At 44.3% G+C, this 21,163-nt stretch overlaps 1 long non-coding RNA gene across 1 annotated transcript; it reads left to right on the forward strand.

The window, feature by feature from the left end:
* The first annotated feature begins 16,104 nt into the window (after positions 1-16,104).
* LOC105009599 lies at positions 16,105-17,073 on the forward strand. Its single transcript, XR_001198101.1, has 4 exons — positions 16,105-16,161; positions 16,241-16,309; positions 16,506-16,550; positions 16,670-17,073. It is a non-coding gene; the product is annotated as an uncharacterized LOC105009599 (long non-coding RNA).
* Positions 17,074-21,163: the final 4,090 nt, after the last annotated feature.

A 21,163-nucleotide genomic window follows, 5' to 3' on the forward strand; every position in this document is an offset into this window, starting at 1 on the left:
CTCTCCAGGTGAGCTCAGGAGGGTGGGGCTAATGGCCCACATCTGGTGTTCCAGATCTTTAGAGAAGCAAATGTTACCCAGGACCCCTGATTAACATCACCAAGACTTGGAGACTTGGAGGCTTGGAGACTTGGTGGGGCCAGATGCACCTCTTTGGCAAATACAATTCCACTCTTCCTCAGCAGATATTTCTCATTACACTACAATCTGCTATGTGTATCTACTGTAAAGTTATTGTCAGTGTATATATCCAACGTAAGGAAATATGAAGGCAAATCAATGAATAGCCCTCTCAAATTGTTGTGTTTATACTGAGCTCTCCATCCTTGCTCATTCTTACTTCGCAAGTTGTGCTGTTTGCTAATTGCCCAGATCGCTTGATCCCTATAGATGATGAGATCAATCTAAATAGATATTTTCTTTCTGGACTCAAAATACAAGGAAAGAGGGACAGCATCTCCATGGTACTTGGTATACAAAGATATAGAAGGCATGGGGACGTGAGTCTTGTAACACTGCTTGTCATTCAGGATTAGACACTGACCTTTGAGCAGTCTAAGTCGCTGCCTCTGTTGCAGCAGATGTTTTGAACTCGACCCACTGTTCTTTCCAACAATGCAATATTATTACAAGTATGAAATGCCAGAGAATATATTTTAACAACAACTAAGCATGCATATTGACAAATATTAAATTTATTATCACACTGGCCTGGCTGTAAAATTTATTTTAGTTTAATCTAAGAGAATGCAATATAGTGTTTCCCCTACTACAGTGTGTGGGGGGTTTGTGTATCAACATCAATGACACAAAAAGGCTCAATGCGTGAAATGCTACAAACGTGTTTCTAATGTACTGCAAAAACGTCCTCCCTGTGCACCTGTCAACATCATTCTCGTAACATTATCTGACAATACTTTCTTAACGTCATTCCCTAATAATAATCTAAGTACACCCCTCAAATAACTGTTTTTGAAAACTGTTCATTAATCGCCTCACAGACTCCTAATAAAAGCTACAAGCTACTAACATTACATTATGGGGGAGATATAGTGTGGTTGGATTTATAACACAATCCCACTCCAAAGCTAATGAGTACAAGCATTTTAACAACAATAATAACATATTTTTTTTATATGAGTTATTCTCTAATATTCGTTAATATATATTAATTTACATAAGCTCTAACCATTTCTCAGTATGGTCCACCTTCTAATATTAATTACTGTAAGAAATCAGCCATTCGTGTAGTTTTGAAATAATGATCTTGTACCCAGTCATCAAGGGAGGCAGTTATTCCGTTATTTATTGCAGCATTTGATAGTCTTGTTTCAGGATGTTACAGACTCAATCTCAAAGAGACGCCTGGTCATACCTCCATACACAACACAGTACCGTAAGCCCATTGGCTGATTACTGTCGCGCTTTGACAGAACGTGACATCAGGTGTACGGATAAATGGATGTTCTGTTGTAATATAAATACACTCACCTGAAGGATTATTACGAACACCTGTTCAATTTCTCATTAATGAAATTATCTAATCAACCAATCACATGGCAGTTGCTTCAAGGCATTTAGGGGTGTGGTCCTGGTCAAGACAGTCCTGGTCAAGGATGTGGTGGAACGGGAGCTTCGTGCCCTGGATGTGCATCCATAAAATCTCCATCAACCGCAAGATGCTATCCTATCAATATGGGCCAACATTTTTAAACAATGCTTTCAGCACCTTGTTGAATCAATGCCACGTTGAATTAAGGCAGTTATGAAGGCGAAAGGGGGTCAAACACAGTATTAGTATGGTGTTCCTAATAATCCTTTAGGTGGGTGTATTTAGTAAAATACATTGTTGTAAAATAGTAGTTAAAATACAACAAATATGGTCAAAAAAAATTACACTTTCAGTATACTACTTTGTTTACTTGAGCAAACAGTAATTTTGTATCTTTGACTTCCTTTAAAAGTTATATTAAGTTAAGACTAAATGTTGCTTGTTTATTTAAATTTGAATAGGGTGATCACATGACTGTTGTTCCCATTTAAGAATGGGAGGTCATGCAATGAGAATTATGAATTGTATTGGCCACCTTTGACTCAATATGACTCCGAGGTTCCCTCACTGGGAAGTTTGAGAGGTGCAGTGAGGGAAAAAATTATTTGATCCCCTGCTGATTTTGTATGTTTGCCCACTGACAAAGAAATTATCTGTCTATAATTTTAATGGTAGGTTTATTTGAACAGTGATAGACAGAATAACAACAACAGAATCCAGAAAAATGCATAATGTTATAAGTATTTGATCCCCTCTCAATCAGAAAAATTTCGGGCTCCCAGGTGTCTTTTATACAGGTAAGGAGCTAAGATGAGAAGAGCACTTTTAAAGGGAGTTCTCCTAATCTCAGCTTGTTATCTGTGTAAAAGACACCTGTCCACAGAACCAATCAATAAATTAGATCTCTCGACCATGGCCAAGACCAAAGAGCTGTCCAAGGATGTTAGGGACAAGGCTGGAATGGGCTAGAAGACCATCGCCAAGCAGCTTGGTGAGAAGGTGACAACGGTACGATTTTTCGCAAATGAAAGAAACTCAAAAGAACGGTCAATCTCCCTGGGGCTGGAGCTCCATGCATGATCTCACCTCGTGGAGTTGCAATGATCATGAGAACTGTGAGGAATCAGCCCAGAACACCATCCCCACTGTCAAACATGGAGGTGGAAACATTATGCTTTGGGGGTGTTTTTCTGCTAAGGGGACAGGACAACTTCCCCGCATCAAAGGAACGATGGAGGGGCCGTTTACCGTCAAATCTTGGGTGAGAACCTCCTTCCCTCAGCCAGGGCATTGGAAATGGGTTGTGAATGGGTATTCCAGCATGACAATGACCCAAAACACACGGCCAAGGCAATAAAGGAGTGGCTCAAGAAGAAGCACATTAAGGTCCTGAAGTGGCTTAGCTAGTACTTCCATTATTTTTCTTAGTTAGGTTGAAACTTGGATAGATTGCCTTTAAATGCAGAGATTGTATCTTTGTTATGTGAATTGTGTATGTAAACTGTGTTGTGGTACCATTTACTATTTCTATTTTGCTTTTAAATCATTCTACTCTTTTATATAAACAACCCGGCATAGAAGTCATAAACAATATACTATCAAATACTGAATTGAATTACTCTCTCCCTTGACGACTGGGTACGAAATCATTATTTTAACCACTATACAAAACTGCTGATTTCTAACAGCTGCGTTTTCAATATTACAGAATATTGCCAATATTGCCTATTGCCAATAGTAGTGGTTCTCAGAGAATGATACATAAAAAAGGATCCAAATAAAAAAGAAATACATCGGCAAATGTCTTGATAATGCAATAAATAAATACTACTTAGGTGAATGGGGGATACATGGTTCAATGATCATATCTTAGCATTATTGGTAGTTGAATGGACAAGATCAATATAAACAAAACCCACAAACACACATAAGGACATTTCCTGAAGTAATTCTATCTGTTTGTTTTTCTCTTTAAAACAGCTAGTTCACAGCAATTATATAGATAACAACAAATAATATGTAATTGATTACTTGCCAGCACAGTTGCCACCACTAACCTGCAACCGTCCCGGCGTCGGGACGGTTGCAGGTTATGCCAAAGTGTTGTAAAAGTGGTGTAAATATACTTTTTTTGTTATAGGCATATTGTCACGGCTTCGGTGGGTGGAACAAGGAGGAGCAGGAGAATGGCGTGGTAGAAGGATATTTATTTCTATCCAGTGTAAACACGTATATATGTATCTAATTACACGAAGCGTCGCACAGCTCTTTCTACATAGACAGAGACAATCACACACAAAGACAGGGGGAGCAGAGGGAACATATATACCGGGGGGAAACAGCGATGATGAGGAACAGGTGCACTAAACGGGACACAGGTGAAATGTATGATGAGACGGTGGTGTCAGAAGGCCGGTGACGTCGACCGCTGGGGCCCGCCCACTGCAGGGGGAGGTGAACCAGCAGAGGTCGCAGTTGTCACAGTACCCCCCCCCTGACGCGCGGCCCCAGCCGCGCGACGACGCCGGCCTCGGGGCCGTCCCGGGGGGCGCGGAGCAGGGCGGTCCGGCCGACGCCGATGGAAGTCGCGGACAAGGACGGGAGCCAGGACGTCCTTCACCGGAACCCAGCTCCGCTCCTCCGGGCCGTACCCCTCCCACTCCACGAGGTACTGGAGGCCCCCCGCCCGGCGCCTCGAGTCAATGATGGAGCGGACAGAGTACGCCGGGGCCCCCTCGATGTCCAGAGGGGGAGGGGGCACCTCCCGCACCTCACACCCCTGGAGGGGACCATCCACCACCGGCCTGAGGAGAGACACATGAAACGAGGGGTTAATACGGTAGTCGGGGGGAAGGCGTAACCGATATGTTACCTCGTTGACTCTCCTCAGGACTTTAAAAGGCCCCACAAACCGCGGGGCCAGCTTCCGGCAGGGCAGGCGGAGGGGCAGGTCCCTGGACGAGAGCCAGACCCGGTCGCCCGGCCGATACACCGGGGCCTCCCCGCGGTGGCGGTCTGCATTGGTCTTTTGACGGCGGACAGTGAGCCGGAGGCGGGATTGTACTGCCTTCCATGTGCCCGCTGCCCGCCGGAACCAGTCGTCCACCGCAGGGGTACCGGTCTGGCTCGGCGTCCACGGCGCCAGGACCGGCTGGTAGCCCAGGACGCACTGGAAAGGCGTCACGCCCGTGGAGGAGTGGTGCAGAGAATTCAGTGCGTATTCTGCCCACGGCAGAAACTCTGCCCACTCCCCCGGCCGGTCCTGGCAGTAGGACCGGAGGAACCTACCCACTTCTTGATTGACCCGTTCCACCTGCCCGTTGGACTGGGGATGGTAGCCCGAGGTCAGGCTGACCGAGATCCCCAGGTGCTGCATAAATGCCTTCCACACCCTAGACGTGAATTGGGGACCCCGGTCAGACACGATGTCCTCGGGCACCCCATAGTGCCGGAAGACGTGTGTGAACAGGGCCTCCGCGGTCTGCAGGGCAGTAGGAAGGCCGGGCAGAGGCAAGAGGCGGCAGGACTTCGAGAACCGATCCACAACGACCAGGATGGTGGTATGGCCCTGGGAAGGGGGGAGATCTGTCAAGAAATCAACAGAAATGTGGGACCATGGTCGTTGTGGAATGGGCAAGGGGTGCAACTTGCCCACAGGTAGGTGCCGGGGTGCCTTACTCTGGGCACACACCGAGCAGGAAGAGACGTATACCCTCACGTCCTTGGCTAAAGTGGGCCACCAGTACTTACCGGCCAGGGCACGCACTGTTGGCCCGATGCCAGGATGACCGGAGGAGGGAGATGTATGCGCCCAGTAGATGAGGCGGTCGCGGACAGACGCCGGCACATACGTACGGCCCTCAGGGCATGTGGGCGGAGAGGGCTCGTCGCGCTGCGCTCCGGCGATGTCCGCGTCCAGTTCCCATACCACCGGTGCCACGATGCATGACTCCGGGAGCACGGGAGCATCATCCACTGGCCTCTCCTCCGTGTCATGCTGGCGGGACAGCGCGTCAGCCCCGACGTTCTTACTCCCCGGCCTGTAGGTGAGAGTAAACACAAACCGGGTGAAGAACATAGCCCACCTTGCCTGGCGAGGGGTCAGCCTCCTCGCTGCCCGCATGTACTCCAGGTTCCGGTGGTCAGTCCAGACGAGGAAAGGGTGTTTAGCCCCCTCTAACCAGTGCCTCCACGCCGACAGAGCTCGATCCACGGCCAGCAGCTCACGATCACCAATGTCGTAGTTCCGCTCCGCCGCACTGAGCTTCTGGGAGAAGAAGGCACAGGGACAGAGCGTGTTACGACACCCCGTCCGTTGGGAGAGGATGGCACCGAGCCCACAATCGGACGCGTCCACCTCCACGATGAACTGGAGCGACGGGTCGGGATGGGCCAGGACCGGAGCGGTGGTGAAACGGTGTTTCAGTTCCACAAACGCCCGCTCCGCGTCCACGGTCCACCGCAACCGGGTCGCCCCCCCCTTCAGAAGGGAGGTGATCGGAGCCGCTACCTGGCTAAAGCCCCGGATAAACCTCCTATAGTAATTAGAGAAGCCTAAGAAACGTTGCACGTCCTTAACCGTGGTTGGGGTCGGCCAATTACGCACGGCGTCAATGTGAGGCTCCTCCATAGCCACACCTGTGCTGGAAAAGCGATAACCCAGGAAGGACACAGACGACTGGAAAAACAGACACTTCTCGGCTTTCACGTACAGGTCATGCTCCAGCAGTCGAGCCAGCACTCTGCGCACTAACGAGACATGTTTGGCGCGGGTGGCAGTGAATATCAAGATGTCATCAATATACACTACCACTCCTTCGCACAACAAGTCCCGGAATACGTCGTTGACGAAGGACTGGAAGACTGAAGGAGCATTCATCAACCCGTACGGCATCACTAAATACTCGTAATGGCCAGACGTGGTACTAAAAGCGGTTTTCCACTCGTCTCCTTCCCGGATACGCACCAGGTTATAGGCACTCCTGAGGTCTAATTTAGTGAAAAAGCGGGCCCCGTGCATCCTCTCCACCTCCGCAGAGATCAAAGGGAGAGGGTAGCGGAACGGAATGGTGATCTTGTTCAGCGCCCGGTAATCGATGCACGGGCGCAAACCACCGTCCTTCTTTTTCACAAAAAAGAAACTCGAGGAGACCTGTGACTTGGAGGGCCTGATGTAGCCCTGTTCCAACGCTTCCGTAACGTAGGCGTTCATAGTCTCCGTTTCGGTGCGGGACAGTGGATACACGTGACCCTTCGGGAGTGCGGCTCCGTCAACGAGGTCTATCGCACAATCCCCCAGCCGGTGTGGTGGCAACACAGCAGCCTTGGCTTTGGAGAAAACCGTAGCCAAGTCCCTGTATTCGGGGGGAATGGGCACGGCGGGCGCACTGTCTGGACTTTCCACCGAGGTCGAGCCAACGGAAACACCCAAACACCTACCCTGGCACTTCCGCGACCACCCCGACAGACGTCGACTAGACCAGGAGATGAAGGGGTCGTGTAGGGACAACCAGGGGAAACCTAAAACGACTGGGAACGTGGGAGAGTCGATGATGTGGAATGTAATGGTTTCGCTGTGTCGGCTGTCGGTAATCAGGAGGAGGGGAACAGTGCAACTCGTGACCAGACCTGACCCTAGTGGCCGGCTGTCTAAAGCTCTCACGGGCAGGGGGGTGTCGAGGTCCTGGAGGGGTATGTGCGACCGTAGGGCAAAAGACCTATCCATGAAATTCCCGGCTGCGCCTGAGTCTACCAGCGCCTTACACCGGGCAAGCAGCGGAAATCCGGGGAACCTAACAGGGACAGTGCACATAGAGAGGGAAGAGGTTAGTGGCGAATGTGCATGTGCTACCTGGGGTGATGCGGAAGTGCCCTGCCTGTCGCCTCTTGACTCAGGGAGGGAGGTGCGGTGTGGTGCAGTATTACGGCCTCGTTGCCCCCTGGAGGCACTCCGCACCTGCCCTCCCCGACGTCTGCCCGGCAGTGCAGCCGCCCCCAATTCCACGGGGACGGCGGTGACGGGTTGGCAGGGTGGAACGGGCGGGCCTCTACCGGGACGTCCTCGGGCAGCTAGCAGGTTGTCGAGACGGATGGAGATGTCCGCCAGTTGGTCAAAGGAGAGGGACACGTCTCGACAAGCCAGCTCCCTCCGGACGTCCTCGCGTAGGCTACACCGGTAGTGGTCGATCAGAGCCCGCTCGTTCCACCCCGATCCCGCTGCCAGGGTCCGGAACTCCAGAGCGAACTCCTGCGCCGATCTCGTCTCCTGCCGTAGGTGGAACAGTCGTTCACCCGCCTCTCTCCCTTCGTGCGGATGGTCAAACACGACTCGGAAGCGGCGGGTGAACTCAGCGTAGCTGCCCTGGGTGGGCTGCTCGAAGTTCCAAACGGCGGTGGCCCACTCCAGGGCTTTCCCGGACAGGCAGGAGACGAGTGAAGAGATCTTCTGGGCTTCGGTCGGCGCAGGATACATTGCCTGGAGCGCGATGTCCAGTTGCAGCAGGAAACCCTGGCAGCGGTCCGCCGCCCCGTCGTAGGCCCTGGGTAGCGGAATGGCCATCGCTCCCGTGCTGGGCGGCGTGGCTTGGGAAGGCGTAGAGACGGCCGGTGCTGCGGGGTTCCGCTGGCTCAGCTCTAGGCGCTGCACCGCTTTCAGTACGCTGTCCATTGCAGCGCCTAGGCTGGCCAGCATTGTTGAGTGTACTTGGACTGCCTCCGCAACACCGACCTCGCCTGTGGCTCCTTCAGGCTCCATATCCTTGTTGTAGTTAAGGTGTGTGATTCTGTCACGGCTTCGGTGGGTGGAACAAGGAGGAGCAGGAGAATGGCGTGGTAGAAGGATATTTATTTCTATCCAGTGTAAACACGTATATATGTATCTAATTACACGAAGCGTCGCACAGCTCTTTCTACATAGACAGAGACAATCACACACAAAGACAGGGGGAGCAGAGGGAACATATATACCGGGGGGAAACAGCGATGATGAGGAACAGGTGCACTAAACGGGACACAGGTGAAATGTATGATGAGACGGTGGTGTCAGAAGGCCGGTGACGTCGACCGCTGGGGCCCGCCCACTGCAGGGGGAGGTGAACCAGCAGAGGTCGCAGTTGTCACACATATTATATATGTGCAGAAAGTTTAGAATCTTATTAATCTAACTGCAGTACACAATTTAAAGTAGCTTTTATGGCGACTATCTCCTACGCAAGTGTTTGAGTATAGTCATCATCTACAAAAATGGCACCAGGGTCGCTAGTTTGGGGACTGATGGTAAATTGTGTAATTACAATGAGCCGTCTTCTTCTGATTTCTTATCTTGATGGTCCCAGAGATATAGCCAAGCATCGTTTTGTTTGATAAATTCTGTTTTTATAATTGAAAATGATTAATGTTCTCCACAGCGTTGTACAACAAAATCCAACTTGGAGCAAAACTATTCATGATATTCAAACCTTACTAGGTTTTAACACAGCAATAAAATGGTATTCCTGAAAAGAAGACAGTCTCTAGCATTTAACCAGACATAGTTTATACTTCTACGTTGCCTATATGCTTCGCACCACATAAGGAAAGACATGCAGTCTGGCACCAGTTACGCGAGAGCACATGTCTTTGGAAGCATGTAGCACCCTCAAATGACGACCAATGGATTTGAAACTTGCTAGGTTGAGAGCACACAAGCCACACTTTACGGCAATTTTTGAATGATCACTGTCAGACGCACACACAGGACACACCACCCCCACAAATCTTCAACCAAACTTGACTATTGTGCAAGACACATAGCTGTCGCTGCTCACGAAACTATACTCAGCATTTAAAGTTTAAATGGCTACTAAGTGGAAAAGCAACATAGGAGACCAATTTGGACAAGATTTTTGGAAGAAATCATGGACTGTGAGTGAAGCCACTTGGTGAGTACGATAAGATAGATTTCCCAAGACATACAATGTATTACCATTAGCATATTAGGCTATGTTAGGCTATGTTATGTTAGGCTATGTCATATAGTTTCTGAGCATTTACTGCCAATTGGGTCACATCATTATAGTAGATTTCAGTTCATAATGCCCTAATATGTAACCAATTGTCTGTGATTTGGCTATGACATTTTGTGGCTGTTTCATATGGCCTATTCATCCCCATATTTCTCCCTAAATAACCAACAGTGATTCAGGATGTCCCTCTGGCTCTTGACCCCTACTGTGACGCCATTATCTGGCTGGCCATTTCAGAGCTTTCCCAGAAGTCGCTAAGTCTCCCCCTTCTTTCTCCTATTCCCTTCTACTCTTTTCCTTTCTACTCCTGCCAACTGTTTGCTTACTATCTGTGTGTGTAAGGAGGCATAGATACCACATATGATCTAACATCATATGTGGTGATCTAACATATGATACAAACACCACATATGATGTTAGATCACCACATAATATGCAAACACCACATATGATGTTAGATCACATATGATGCAAAAACCACATGTTAGATCAGCACATATGCAAACACCGATTATGTTAGATCACCACATATGATGCAAACACCACACATGTTAGATCATTGGCCTCCTTGTGGCGCCTCCTGTTAGTACCTTTATGAAGGAAAGCACATTTTCCATCATGTGTAACATTCCTGGGAGTGTGTAACCCTTATATTAATCACTTTAGCACTGTTGTATGTTCTGTGTATGTATGAACTTGAAAATTCATAATGTGTGCAAAGTGTCCAATTTGGCACAAAGTGGCCAATCTGGAAAGGACACTTTAACCTTGCTTTACAAATGAGTAAGTAGATCCCTGAATTGTATATCAAATGGCCATGAAACTTTACCCAGATCCTGCTGACATCTAGTGGATTAAGTGGAAAGTTCTTCCAGGTTCATAATCCATGTTTGGCCTTCCCCACTGGAACTCAAACATGATGAGGAATTTAGTTTTTTACAAAAAACGCATGTTCTTGGTTTGTTTTATCTTCTGCCAAATCAATTGTGTTATACTTTCCTGCATTAATTTATAATACCTGCAAACTACAGAGTGTCTCCTTTCAAAAAAATATTCTAATATATTCAGGTCATGAGCTACAATCATTTAGATTTGGGTACATCATTTTAGGCGGAAATTGCCTTTTTTTGCCCAATCCCTGACACACTATTCAGATGTTCCATGGTACACGACTATTGATGTGGAGTATAGACGCAAAGTTAACACAACACATTATTCAGACATTCCATGGTGCACAAGTATAGACACGTAGATAGCTTCTCAACATTGATTGTTTGCCTTATCCACCCCCATACACAGACAATATGTCAGGTGGCGTTATAAACACAATGTTTTTTTACTTGTCCATGGGCAATCTATGTACAGAAATATATGCTCCTCATTTATATGAATTTTCCCAATCTTTTTCTTACAAGTGAACTTGTTCATTTGAATTGCAGACAATGGTGAATTACATTTTGAGGTACTGTAGTTGTATTGGATTATACAATATATTGTATGAGTGTTTATTCTGTGATCTGGACTTAGTCACTTTGGCTGGTGTTCATATTGAACGTGATCCTGCATACAAATACCTAGGTATTTAGGTCGATGATAAAATGTCCTTTAGAAAACATGTAGATTATTATGGTGATGTTATTCATATGATTGCTTCCACCTCATTTGTAAAGCCTCTAAATTAAGTTTATCAAAGTGCATTATGCTTTATCACTGGTGATAGTTTCAGCACACATCATTGACTCTATATCATAAAGTAGGTTGGCCCTCTTTGAAATCCTGTATATTCAAAGTTTTCACAAATTTTTTTTACAAGGCTGTACACAGACTACCACTATACATCACATCTCTGCTAACATACTGAAATATAAGCTATCCGACAAGATCTCAGAAATGGTTAACTATAGAGAACCCTTCAATGTACATAGAGATAGGTGAATTCGCTTTTAGGTTTTTTGCCTACATTTGGAATGCTTCCATACATTTGGAATGCTTTTAAAGATAATTTCCAATAGGATGAACTGGTGCCTATAGGGCTTACATGGAATCGATTAATTTGCCTTAAAAATCATTTACAGCTGTTACCAGTCCCTTTCAACATGCTGTGACAAATAAAAGTTCAAGTCCTTTAATATCAGAGCTGTGCATATTGACAGTATGTAATAATCAAACATAGAATCTGAATAGTTATGTTGTTTAGACTGAATGTAAGCAGAATATATGTTAATTACACTGACATTAGCTATAGCTACAGTACATTACACAATCATAATTTTTCAGTGAACTCTAAATGTTCTTTTCTTTTAGAAAATCCTGTTCTTAATGCCTCATACAGTTGTGCAAAGCAAAATATTGCTGACATATTACTGTTGTGCTTATGTTCTGCAACAATGTTTGTAATAAAGATTTTCTTACGTGTAGGCTATTTTATTGCAAAATGAACAACGACTCCTCAGTACACATTAAACAAACATTTTATTGCCTATGTTTTGAAGGCTAATAATCCTATAAGCAAAGTATTTTTCATTTAGTTGCATGTATAGAACATGTTCCTGGCACTATAATATTAACCATATAGTTAGATGTGACAGTTCAGACGAACAGCCTTAGTAAGAATATTTTTTTTGTAATTTGTAATAGAAGCTGATTTTGAAACAACTAAAGAAAAAGATATAATTTTAATGTATGGTTAAAAATAAAAGCTTTTCAAGGCCTAGTAAAAGCAGAATGGTGATGAGGGTACTGTCTAATTCAGAGGCGTGTGTGTTAGATATAAATAAATATTAGAAAAGTTAACTGATGACTCCCAAGTAATTTTTCTAGTATTATGGGTTATGTGGTTAAGCGACAAGCAAACGCTTTCCCTGCTGCTACCCCGTCAAACCTGTGTTTTTACACAGTCTCTGCTGATCTTTGTGGAGGTAACAGTGGACTTGATCAACCAGGACAGGAATACCAGCCACAACATGTATCTCTGGTTTAGTTGGGCGCATGAGATTACCTGGGATCTGTGTAACATCAATTGGAAATATAATATATCCGAAATGTGTAACTAGGGACCAGAGGGACAGGGTTCAGACTACTTTCACTGAAGGATCCTGTGTGAGGAAGCAGGGTACAATGAGTTTGGCACACACCTGCTTATATTGGAGCAGACTAAGTGTTGATTTTGTTTCATAATAAATAAAGGCAAGTGAGGCAGTTCCAGTGGGAGACATACAGGTGCTGGTCATAAAATTAGAATATCATCAAAAAGTTGATTTATTTCAGTAATTCTATTCAAAAAGTGAAACTTGTATATTATATTCATTTATTACACACTGACTGATATATTTCAAATGTTTATGTCTTTTAATTGTGATGATTATAACTGAACAATTTGCCCAATATCCTAGGTAATATAGGCATTACCTATTTCTGTAAAAAGCCAATTTCTATTCTCAGTTTTCCTCCCTGTGATCATCTAGATACACTGAACAAAATTATAAACGCATTCATCATGAGCTGAACTCAAAGATCTAAGACTCTCTCTATGTATGCAAAATGCCTATTTCTCTCAAATATTGTTCACAAATCTGTCTAAATCTGTGTTAGTGAGCACTTCTCCTATGCTGAGATAATCCATCCACCTCACAGGTATGGCATATCAAGATGATTAGACAGCATGATTATTGCACAGGTGTGCCTTAGGCTGGCCACAATAAAAGGACACTCTAAAATGTGCCGTTCCTTCACACATCAGCACAATGACACAGATGTTGCTACTTTTGAGGGAGTGTGCGATTGGCATGCTGACTGCAGGAATTTCCACCAGAGCTGTTGCCCGTGAATTGAATGTTCATTTGTCTACCATAAGCTGTCTCCAAATTCGTTTCAGAGAATTTGGTAGTGCATCCAACCGGCCTCACAACTGCAGACCATGTGTAACCACACCAGCCCAGGACCGCCCCATCCAGCATCTTCACTTCCAAGATCATCTGACCAGTAACCCGGACAGCTGTTTCAACAATCGGTTTGCATAACAAAATAATTTCTGCACAAACTGTCAGAAACCGTCTCAGGGAAGCTCATCTGGATGCTCGTCGTCCTCATCGGAGTCTCGACCTGATTGTTCGAATGTGGAAGTCGTAACTGACTTGAGTGGGCAAATGCTCACATTCGATGGCGTCTGGCACTTTGGAGAGGTGTTCTCTTCACGGATGAATTCCGGTTTTCACTGTACAGTGCAGATGGCAAATAGCGTGAATGGCGTCGTGTGGGTGAGCGGTTAGCTGATGTTGTGGATCGAGTGGCCCATGGTAGGGGTGGGGTTATGGTATGGGCAGGCATGTGTTATGGACAACGAACACTGGTGAATTTGATTGATGGCATTTTGAATGCAGAGATACCGTGACGAGATCCTGAGGCCCATTGTTGTGCCATTCATCCACAACCATCACCCCATGTTGCAAGGATCTATACACAATTCCTGGAAGCTGAAAACATCCCAGTTCTTGCATGGCCAGCATACTCACCAAACATGTCACCCATTGAGCATGTTTGGGATGCTCTGGATCGGCGTATACGACAGCGTGTTCCAGGTCCTGCCAATATCCAGCAACTTCACACAGCCGTTGAAGAGGAGTGGACCAACATTCCACAGGCCACAATAAACAACCTGATAAAACTCCATGTAAAGGAGATGTGTGGCACTGCGTGAGGCAAATGGTGGTCACATTTACCCAATACAGTGAAACTGCACATTTAAGAGTGTCCTTTTATTGTGGCCAGCCTAAGGCACTCCAGTGCAATAATCATGCTGTCTAATCAGCATCTTGATATACCACACCTGTGTGGCGGATGGATTATCTCGGCAAAGGAGAAGTGCTCACTAGCTCAGATTTGGACAGATTTGTGAACATTATTTGAAAGAAATAGGCCCTTTGTGTACATAGAGAAAGTCTTAGATCTTTGAGTTCAGCTCAGGATAAATGGGGGCAATAACAAAAGTGTTTATAATTTTGTTCAGTGTATATTTTAAGGACATTTTTATAATCTATCCAAATACCCAGGTATTAGTATGCTGGGACATGTTCAGGGACCTTTCTAGATTTATACAATCATCTCCTTCAAGGATTGGTGTGTTGTGCCTTCAGAGCTGCTCTTCTGCATACCTGGGGTGTAATGACTGGTTATTTGAGTTACTGTGGCCATTCAATCAGCTCGAACCAGTCTGGCCATTCTTCTCTGACCTCTGCCATCAACAAGGCATTGTCACCTAGAGAGCTGCCACTCACTGGATATTTTTTCTTTTTCAGACCACTCTCTGTAATCCCTAGAGATAGTTGTGCGGGAAAATCCCTGTTGATCAGTTGATCTTTCTGAAATACTCAAACCAGCCACATTCAGTATCACTTAAGTCACCTTTCTTGCCCATTCTGATGTTTGCTTTGAAGTTCAGCAGATCATGTCTGTATGCTTATGTGCATTGAGCTGCAGCCACATCATTGGCTAATTTAGATATTAATGTGCAGTTAACAAGATGTACCTAATAAAGTGATGTACATGTACAGTATTTTATCAAAGTTGGATTTCTTTAAGATTTGGACAACTCAAACAATCCCAGAGATTTTTAATGAAAACAACTGATTCAGATAATGGTTTGGGTCAGGGGTTTTTAAAGTCTGAGACAGCTGGCATCCCTCAGTGAATATCAAGTCAGCTCACTTCGTCTCAGAGTCTTCCACATACCATCTGGCAAACTCCAGCTGAAATGTTAAGTGAGTTGCTTCTTTTCTACACTTATAAAGACCACTTTTGTGAAGCAATCAAGCTATTATTGTATGCACAGTATCTCCCAGCTCAGCTGCAGTTCTAGACAGTTCTAGACAGGCTGTTCTGTATTTGTGCTACGCACCAAATGTGGGACCTCCCAGAAACAGGTGTATTTAACCTGAACTCATGTGAAACACCTTTATTGCACATAGGTAAACTCCATTCAAGTAATTACGGGACTTTTGAAGACATTCGGTTGCACCACATCTCAGTCAGTTGTGTCACAGCTAGGGCGGTGAATATTTCAGCAATCAATTATCTTTTGTTTGATGTTTGTAATTAATTTAGAAAATGTTGCTAATTTTATTTTCCACTGTGACATTATAGGCTATTTTTGGTTGGTCAGTAGCATAAACTCTTGACTAAATCCATTTCAATTTAATGTTGGAAAACAATTAAATGTGGATAGGTACAAGGGGGTGAATACCTTTGAGAGCCACTGTAATACATTGATATGATTATTGTCCAGGAAGCCTCCACAATCCCCCCAAAAAAGCTGGAATGAACAGTTAACTTTTCAATGTAGATAAAGTTTCATAATGCTGATGAGACATTCTTTGTGGGGACTGTGGATATTAAGATTTTTCAGGATTACCGACCAGATGCCTATTTCATCACTTTTATAATCTTTCGAACACACATTTGATCAGCTCATTCTGTGACTGAAATCTCATTGGTTGTCTGTGAAGACAAATGGTCTATAAAAAGAAAAAATTTGTCATTTAGCTATACAATGCAGCATCACTATCATCTTCAGAACAACCCTTTTCCCCTTTTACATCTTCACATGAACAGGTAAGAGTTTCAAGGAATACTATAAATTCATCATGCATGTCTACAGTAGATTTGAAAATACTGTCTTCTGTATTTCAAGGAAATCCTGATGACCATGAAAATAATAGTCATAGTGATGTGCCTGATTGGACTGTGTTCCTCCATTTCTGTAAGTTTTCTAAAATGACAAAATGGATCATGCTTTTTATACAACAATAGATCAAGGAATTCTACATAATACACATTTCTTTAAAATAACAAAATATCTGATTATATTGCTATCATTGGCTGATAGCTCACAACTTAAATATGGATGTATTTACACTGTAATAACATTCATATTGGGATTCTTTTTACGTAAGCAGGTGTCTTTGGAACATGTTAGAGAGGAGCGCTCTTCAAGTCATGAAGTCAGTACAGCCAATTACAGAATTTAATAATAATTTATAATAATACCACAATACAATTTGCACAATTTGACCAGACTGTTTCAATTCCCAACTTTCCTGTAACTTTGATTATCTTACAGGGTTACAGAGGTTATGGAGGGTTCCGCCCCTATCCTCAGTATTTCCCCCAGCCTTCCCAGAGTGACACCAACCTAATGGCCCTGCTGCCCTTACTATTGGCAAGACGTGCACCGGTTCGTGCACCGGTTCCTGCACCGGTTCCTGCCCTACCTCCCTTACCGGCCCTACCTCCCCTACCTGCCATACCCCCCTTTCCTGCCATACCTCCCTTTCCTGCCATACCTCCCTTTCCTGCGCTACCTTCCTTTCCTGCCATACCACCCCTACCTGCTCCGCCTGCCCTACCTGCTCTACCTGCCCTGCCTGCTCCACCTGCCCTACCAGCCCTACCAGCCCTACCTTCTTTAGTACCTTTCCTAACTTCCCTACTTGGAAGGAAATAAAAATGGGAGTTAAAACAGAATTTTTTTCTTGACTACTTCAAAACTATAATATTAATAAATAAATCAAATGAACACCTCCTGTTTGTTATTTATGTTTTTTATTAAAGTGATAGTAAAGTTGTTCTTTATTAGTCGGAGTGTGAAATGGCAGTGGGATGGACTCAAACCCATAGGAATTCCAGTGACTATACTCAACTGGAATATACAAGCTACGATAATGTGTTTACCTTTGTGTGTTGTATTATGTATAAAATAGGGAACAATGTTATCTTAAATGTTGGCCCTACAAAAAGAAAGTTGAAAAGTGGACTTTGTGTAGGTTGATGGCACTAAATATTTCATGCACCAGTAGTAGGCTTGATTTGTGCATAGGCAATAATTAATTACAGTTAGCTATTAACAGTTAGTTAATGTAATATTCTAGTGATGAGTATTTTGAGTATTTTTGTACATTTTATCATGTGGAGAACTCCCTCCTGCAGACTAATACAGATTCACCTACCTGAGATACCTAACTTAATACTGCGCATGCATTAGTTCATCAGTGCCAAATTTTGAGGTGATAGCAGCTACAATTGCCAAAGTGTTTTTAAAATACGTGGTAGAGTGTGCGTTGTTGATTACGTACGTCAAACCTTGTTTAATAATGCAGATGTAATAGTTTTTTTTTCCTGCTATATCGATGTTACTTTATTACTCTATTTGAACAAATAACTATTCTAATTAGCATCCTTTTACAGCCTCTTTCTGTAGATAAATAAGGATATGGTAATAAATGTATTATCCACAAATCCTCAACCAACCCTTTTCTAAAGGCCTTTAGTCAATTAGGCCTTCTGCTTTGTGTTGTATCATTGTGTGGAATCTGAGCATTAATAATTACAATAGGAATGTACTTTTCATTGGAAGTGAATGTGCCTAGATAATGAGAACAACAGAAACATCTCTGTTTAGATTATCTCTCTGTAGGTTGCGCTCTAATAACCACAGGAATGTTAATACTGACCATTTTGCATGGGGGTTACAATTTTGGAAAATTGCAGTGAGTAGAGATTGAGCCTGTAACATAATGGCCTAATAGACCATCAAATGCAATAAATAATTGAATTACTCTCTCCCTTGACAACCAAGTACGCGATTCATTATTTCCACCACTATACGAAACAGACAATTTCTAACAGCATGTTGCCGTGACCAGATGGACAAGTTTTAACGATTCTACTGAACTTGCCTATTTCTTCTTTTTTTATTGTTTTAAAGTGTGCAGCTGTTAACCATTCATTTCAAATGCATGTTGAATTTGTTTTATTTGATATTTGATCTTTTGTGGTATAAATTACAGTAAATGAGAAGTCATATATAGTCAGTCGTGAATGTACAGTATACAGTATAGGCTCAATATCACTCAAACTTTCCAGTGGGGGAATGTTGAACTCTGAGGCATATTGAGTTAGAAGTGGTCAATACAATTCATAATTTTCATTGCATGACATTTATTCTTAACTTTATATAATCTGTAATTCTTGCTTTCACTTCTTTTAAAGGTCCAAGTCAAAGATACAAAATGACTGTTGCTCAAGTAAACAAAGTAGTATACTGAAAGCCACATTTGAGCCACAATTGTTATATTTTAAATACTATTTTAAAACAATGCATTTTACTAAATACAGCTCAAGAAAAAGTTAAGAGACCACTGCACCTTTTTCTTTCCTTACCAAAAAAGGTTTTGAGTGAGGAACAGAAGCATTCAATTTGCAGTGGTTTCTTGATTTTACAATTTCTGTTCCTCACTCAAAACCTTCTTTTTCTTCCTTTTTTGAAAGGAAAGAAAAAGGTTCAGTGGTTTCCGGAGCTGTAAATGTCAGTGTGTTAAAGTGCATACATACATCTTCTTCCGCTTCATCCGGGGCCGGGTCGCGGGGGCAGCAGTCTAAGCAGAGATGCCCAGACTTCCCTCTCCCCAGACACTTCCTCCAGCTCTTCCGGGGGGACATCGAGGCGTTCCCAGGCCAGCCGGGAGACATAGTCCCTCCAGCGTGTCCTAGGTCTTCCCCAGGGTCTTCTCCCGGTGGGACGGGACCGGAACACCTTCCCAGGAAGGCGTTCCGGAGGCATCCGAAACAGATGCCCAAGCCACCTCAGCTGACCCCTCTCGATGTGGAGGAGCAGTGGCTCTACTCTGAGCTCCTCCCGGGTGACCGAGCTTCTCACCCTATCTCTAAGGGAACGCCCAGCCACCCTGCGGAGAAAGCTCATTTCGGCCGCCTGTATCCGGGATCTTGTCCTTTCGGTCATGACCCAAAGCGCATGACCATAGGTGAGAGTAGGAACATAGATTGACCGGTAAATCGAGAGCTTCGCCTTGCGGCTCAGCTCTTTCTTCACCACGACAGACCGATACATCGACCGCATTACTGCAGAAGCTGCACCGATCCGTCTGTCAAAGTGGACACACTAAACTCATAATTAAGTTTACTTATAATACATGATTGGAAATATGCTTTTAGTACACTCTAGTACAGGATTATATACATATACACTCACCTAAAGGATTATTAGGAACACAAGCATTCTTTAGAAATGTTGGCCCATATTGATAGGATAGCATCTTGCAGTTGATGGAGATTTGTGGGATGCACATCCAGGGCACGAAGCTCCCGTTCCACCACATCCCAAAGATGCTCTATTGGGTTGAGATCTGGTGACTGTGGGGGCCATTTCAGTACAGTGAACTCATTGTCATGTTCAAGAAACCAATTTGAAATGATTCGAGCTTTGTGACATGGTGCATTATCCTGCTGGAAGTAGCCATCAGAGGATGGGTTCATGGTGGTCATAAAGGGATGGGCATGGTCAGAAACAATGCTCAGGTAGGCTGTGGCATTTAAACGATGCCCAATTGGCACTAAGGGGCCTAAAGTGTGCCAAGAAAACATCCCCCACACCATTACACCACCACCACCAGCCTGCACAGTGGTAACAAGGCATGATGGTTCCATGTTCTCATTCTGTTTACGCCAAATTCTGACTCTACCATCTGAATGTCTCAACAGAAATCGAGACTCATCAGACCAGGCAACATTCTTCCAGTCTTCAACTGTCCAATTTTGGTGAGCTCGTGCAAATTGTAGCCTCTTTTTCCTATTTGTAGTGGAGATGAGTGGTACCCGGTGGGGTCTTCTGCTGTTGTAGCCCATCCATCTCAAGGTTGTGCATGTTGTGGCTTTACAAATGCTTTGCTGCATACTTCGGTTTTAACGAGTGGTTATTTCAGTCAAAGTTGCTCTTCTATCAGCTTGAATCAGTCGGCCCATTCTCCTCTGACCTCTAGCATCAACAAGGCATTTTCGCCCACAGGACTGCCGCATACTGGATGTTTTTCCCTTTTCACACCATTCTTTGTATACCCTAGAAATGGTTGTGCGTGAAAATCCCAGTAACTGAGCAGATTGTGAAATACTCAGACCGGCCCGTCTGGCAACAACAACCATGCCACGCTCAAAATTGCTTATATCACCTTTCTTTCCCATTCTGACATTCAGTTTGGAGTTCAGCAGATTGTCTTGACCAGGACCACACCCCTAAATGCATTGAGGCAACTGCCATGTGATTGGTTGATTAGATAATTGCATTAATGAGAAATTGAACACGTGTTCCTAATAATCCTTTAGGTGAGTGTATAAGTACACAATACCTTTTAATAAGTGGTCAATTTTTACTCACTGAACTATTTTAATACCCACACAACCTATAACTCCTTCAGAGACCATATGATTTATGGAATTGTGCAGTCTTAGCTCCAAAGTGTAATTGCTGTTTAGACAGAATGCAACTGTAATGAACACCGAGACCGGAGTGGTGTGGATCCAATTGCAGAAGTGCAACTGACGATTTATTGTTGTACAATGGAGCAGGCAGGACAAGAACGGTAAAGACGGGCAGGTAGTTTCAGTAACCAGGAGATCAGTCCTCGAAGGCGAAGGCAGGAATTGACAGAGAGGAGAAAACCAGAAGCAGGCAGGTCAGGATTCCGGGTGATCAGTCCGCGAAGGTAAAAGTACAGACAGGGATAGACGATAAGAGAATCCAGGGGCAAGCAGGTAGGTCGGA

This window comes from Esox lucius, chromosome 25, assembly GCF_011004845.1.
Source record: "Esox lucius isolate fEsoLuc1 chromosome 25, fEsoLuc1.pri, whole genome shotgun sequence".
In the NCBI taxonomy this organism is placed as follows: domain Eukaryota; kingdom Metazoa; phylum Chordata; class Actinopteri; order Esociformes; family Esocidae; genus Esox; species Esox lucius.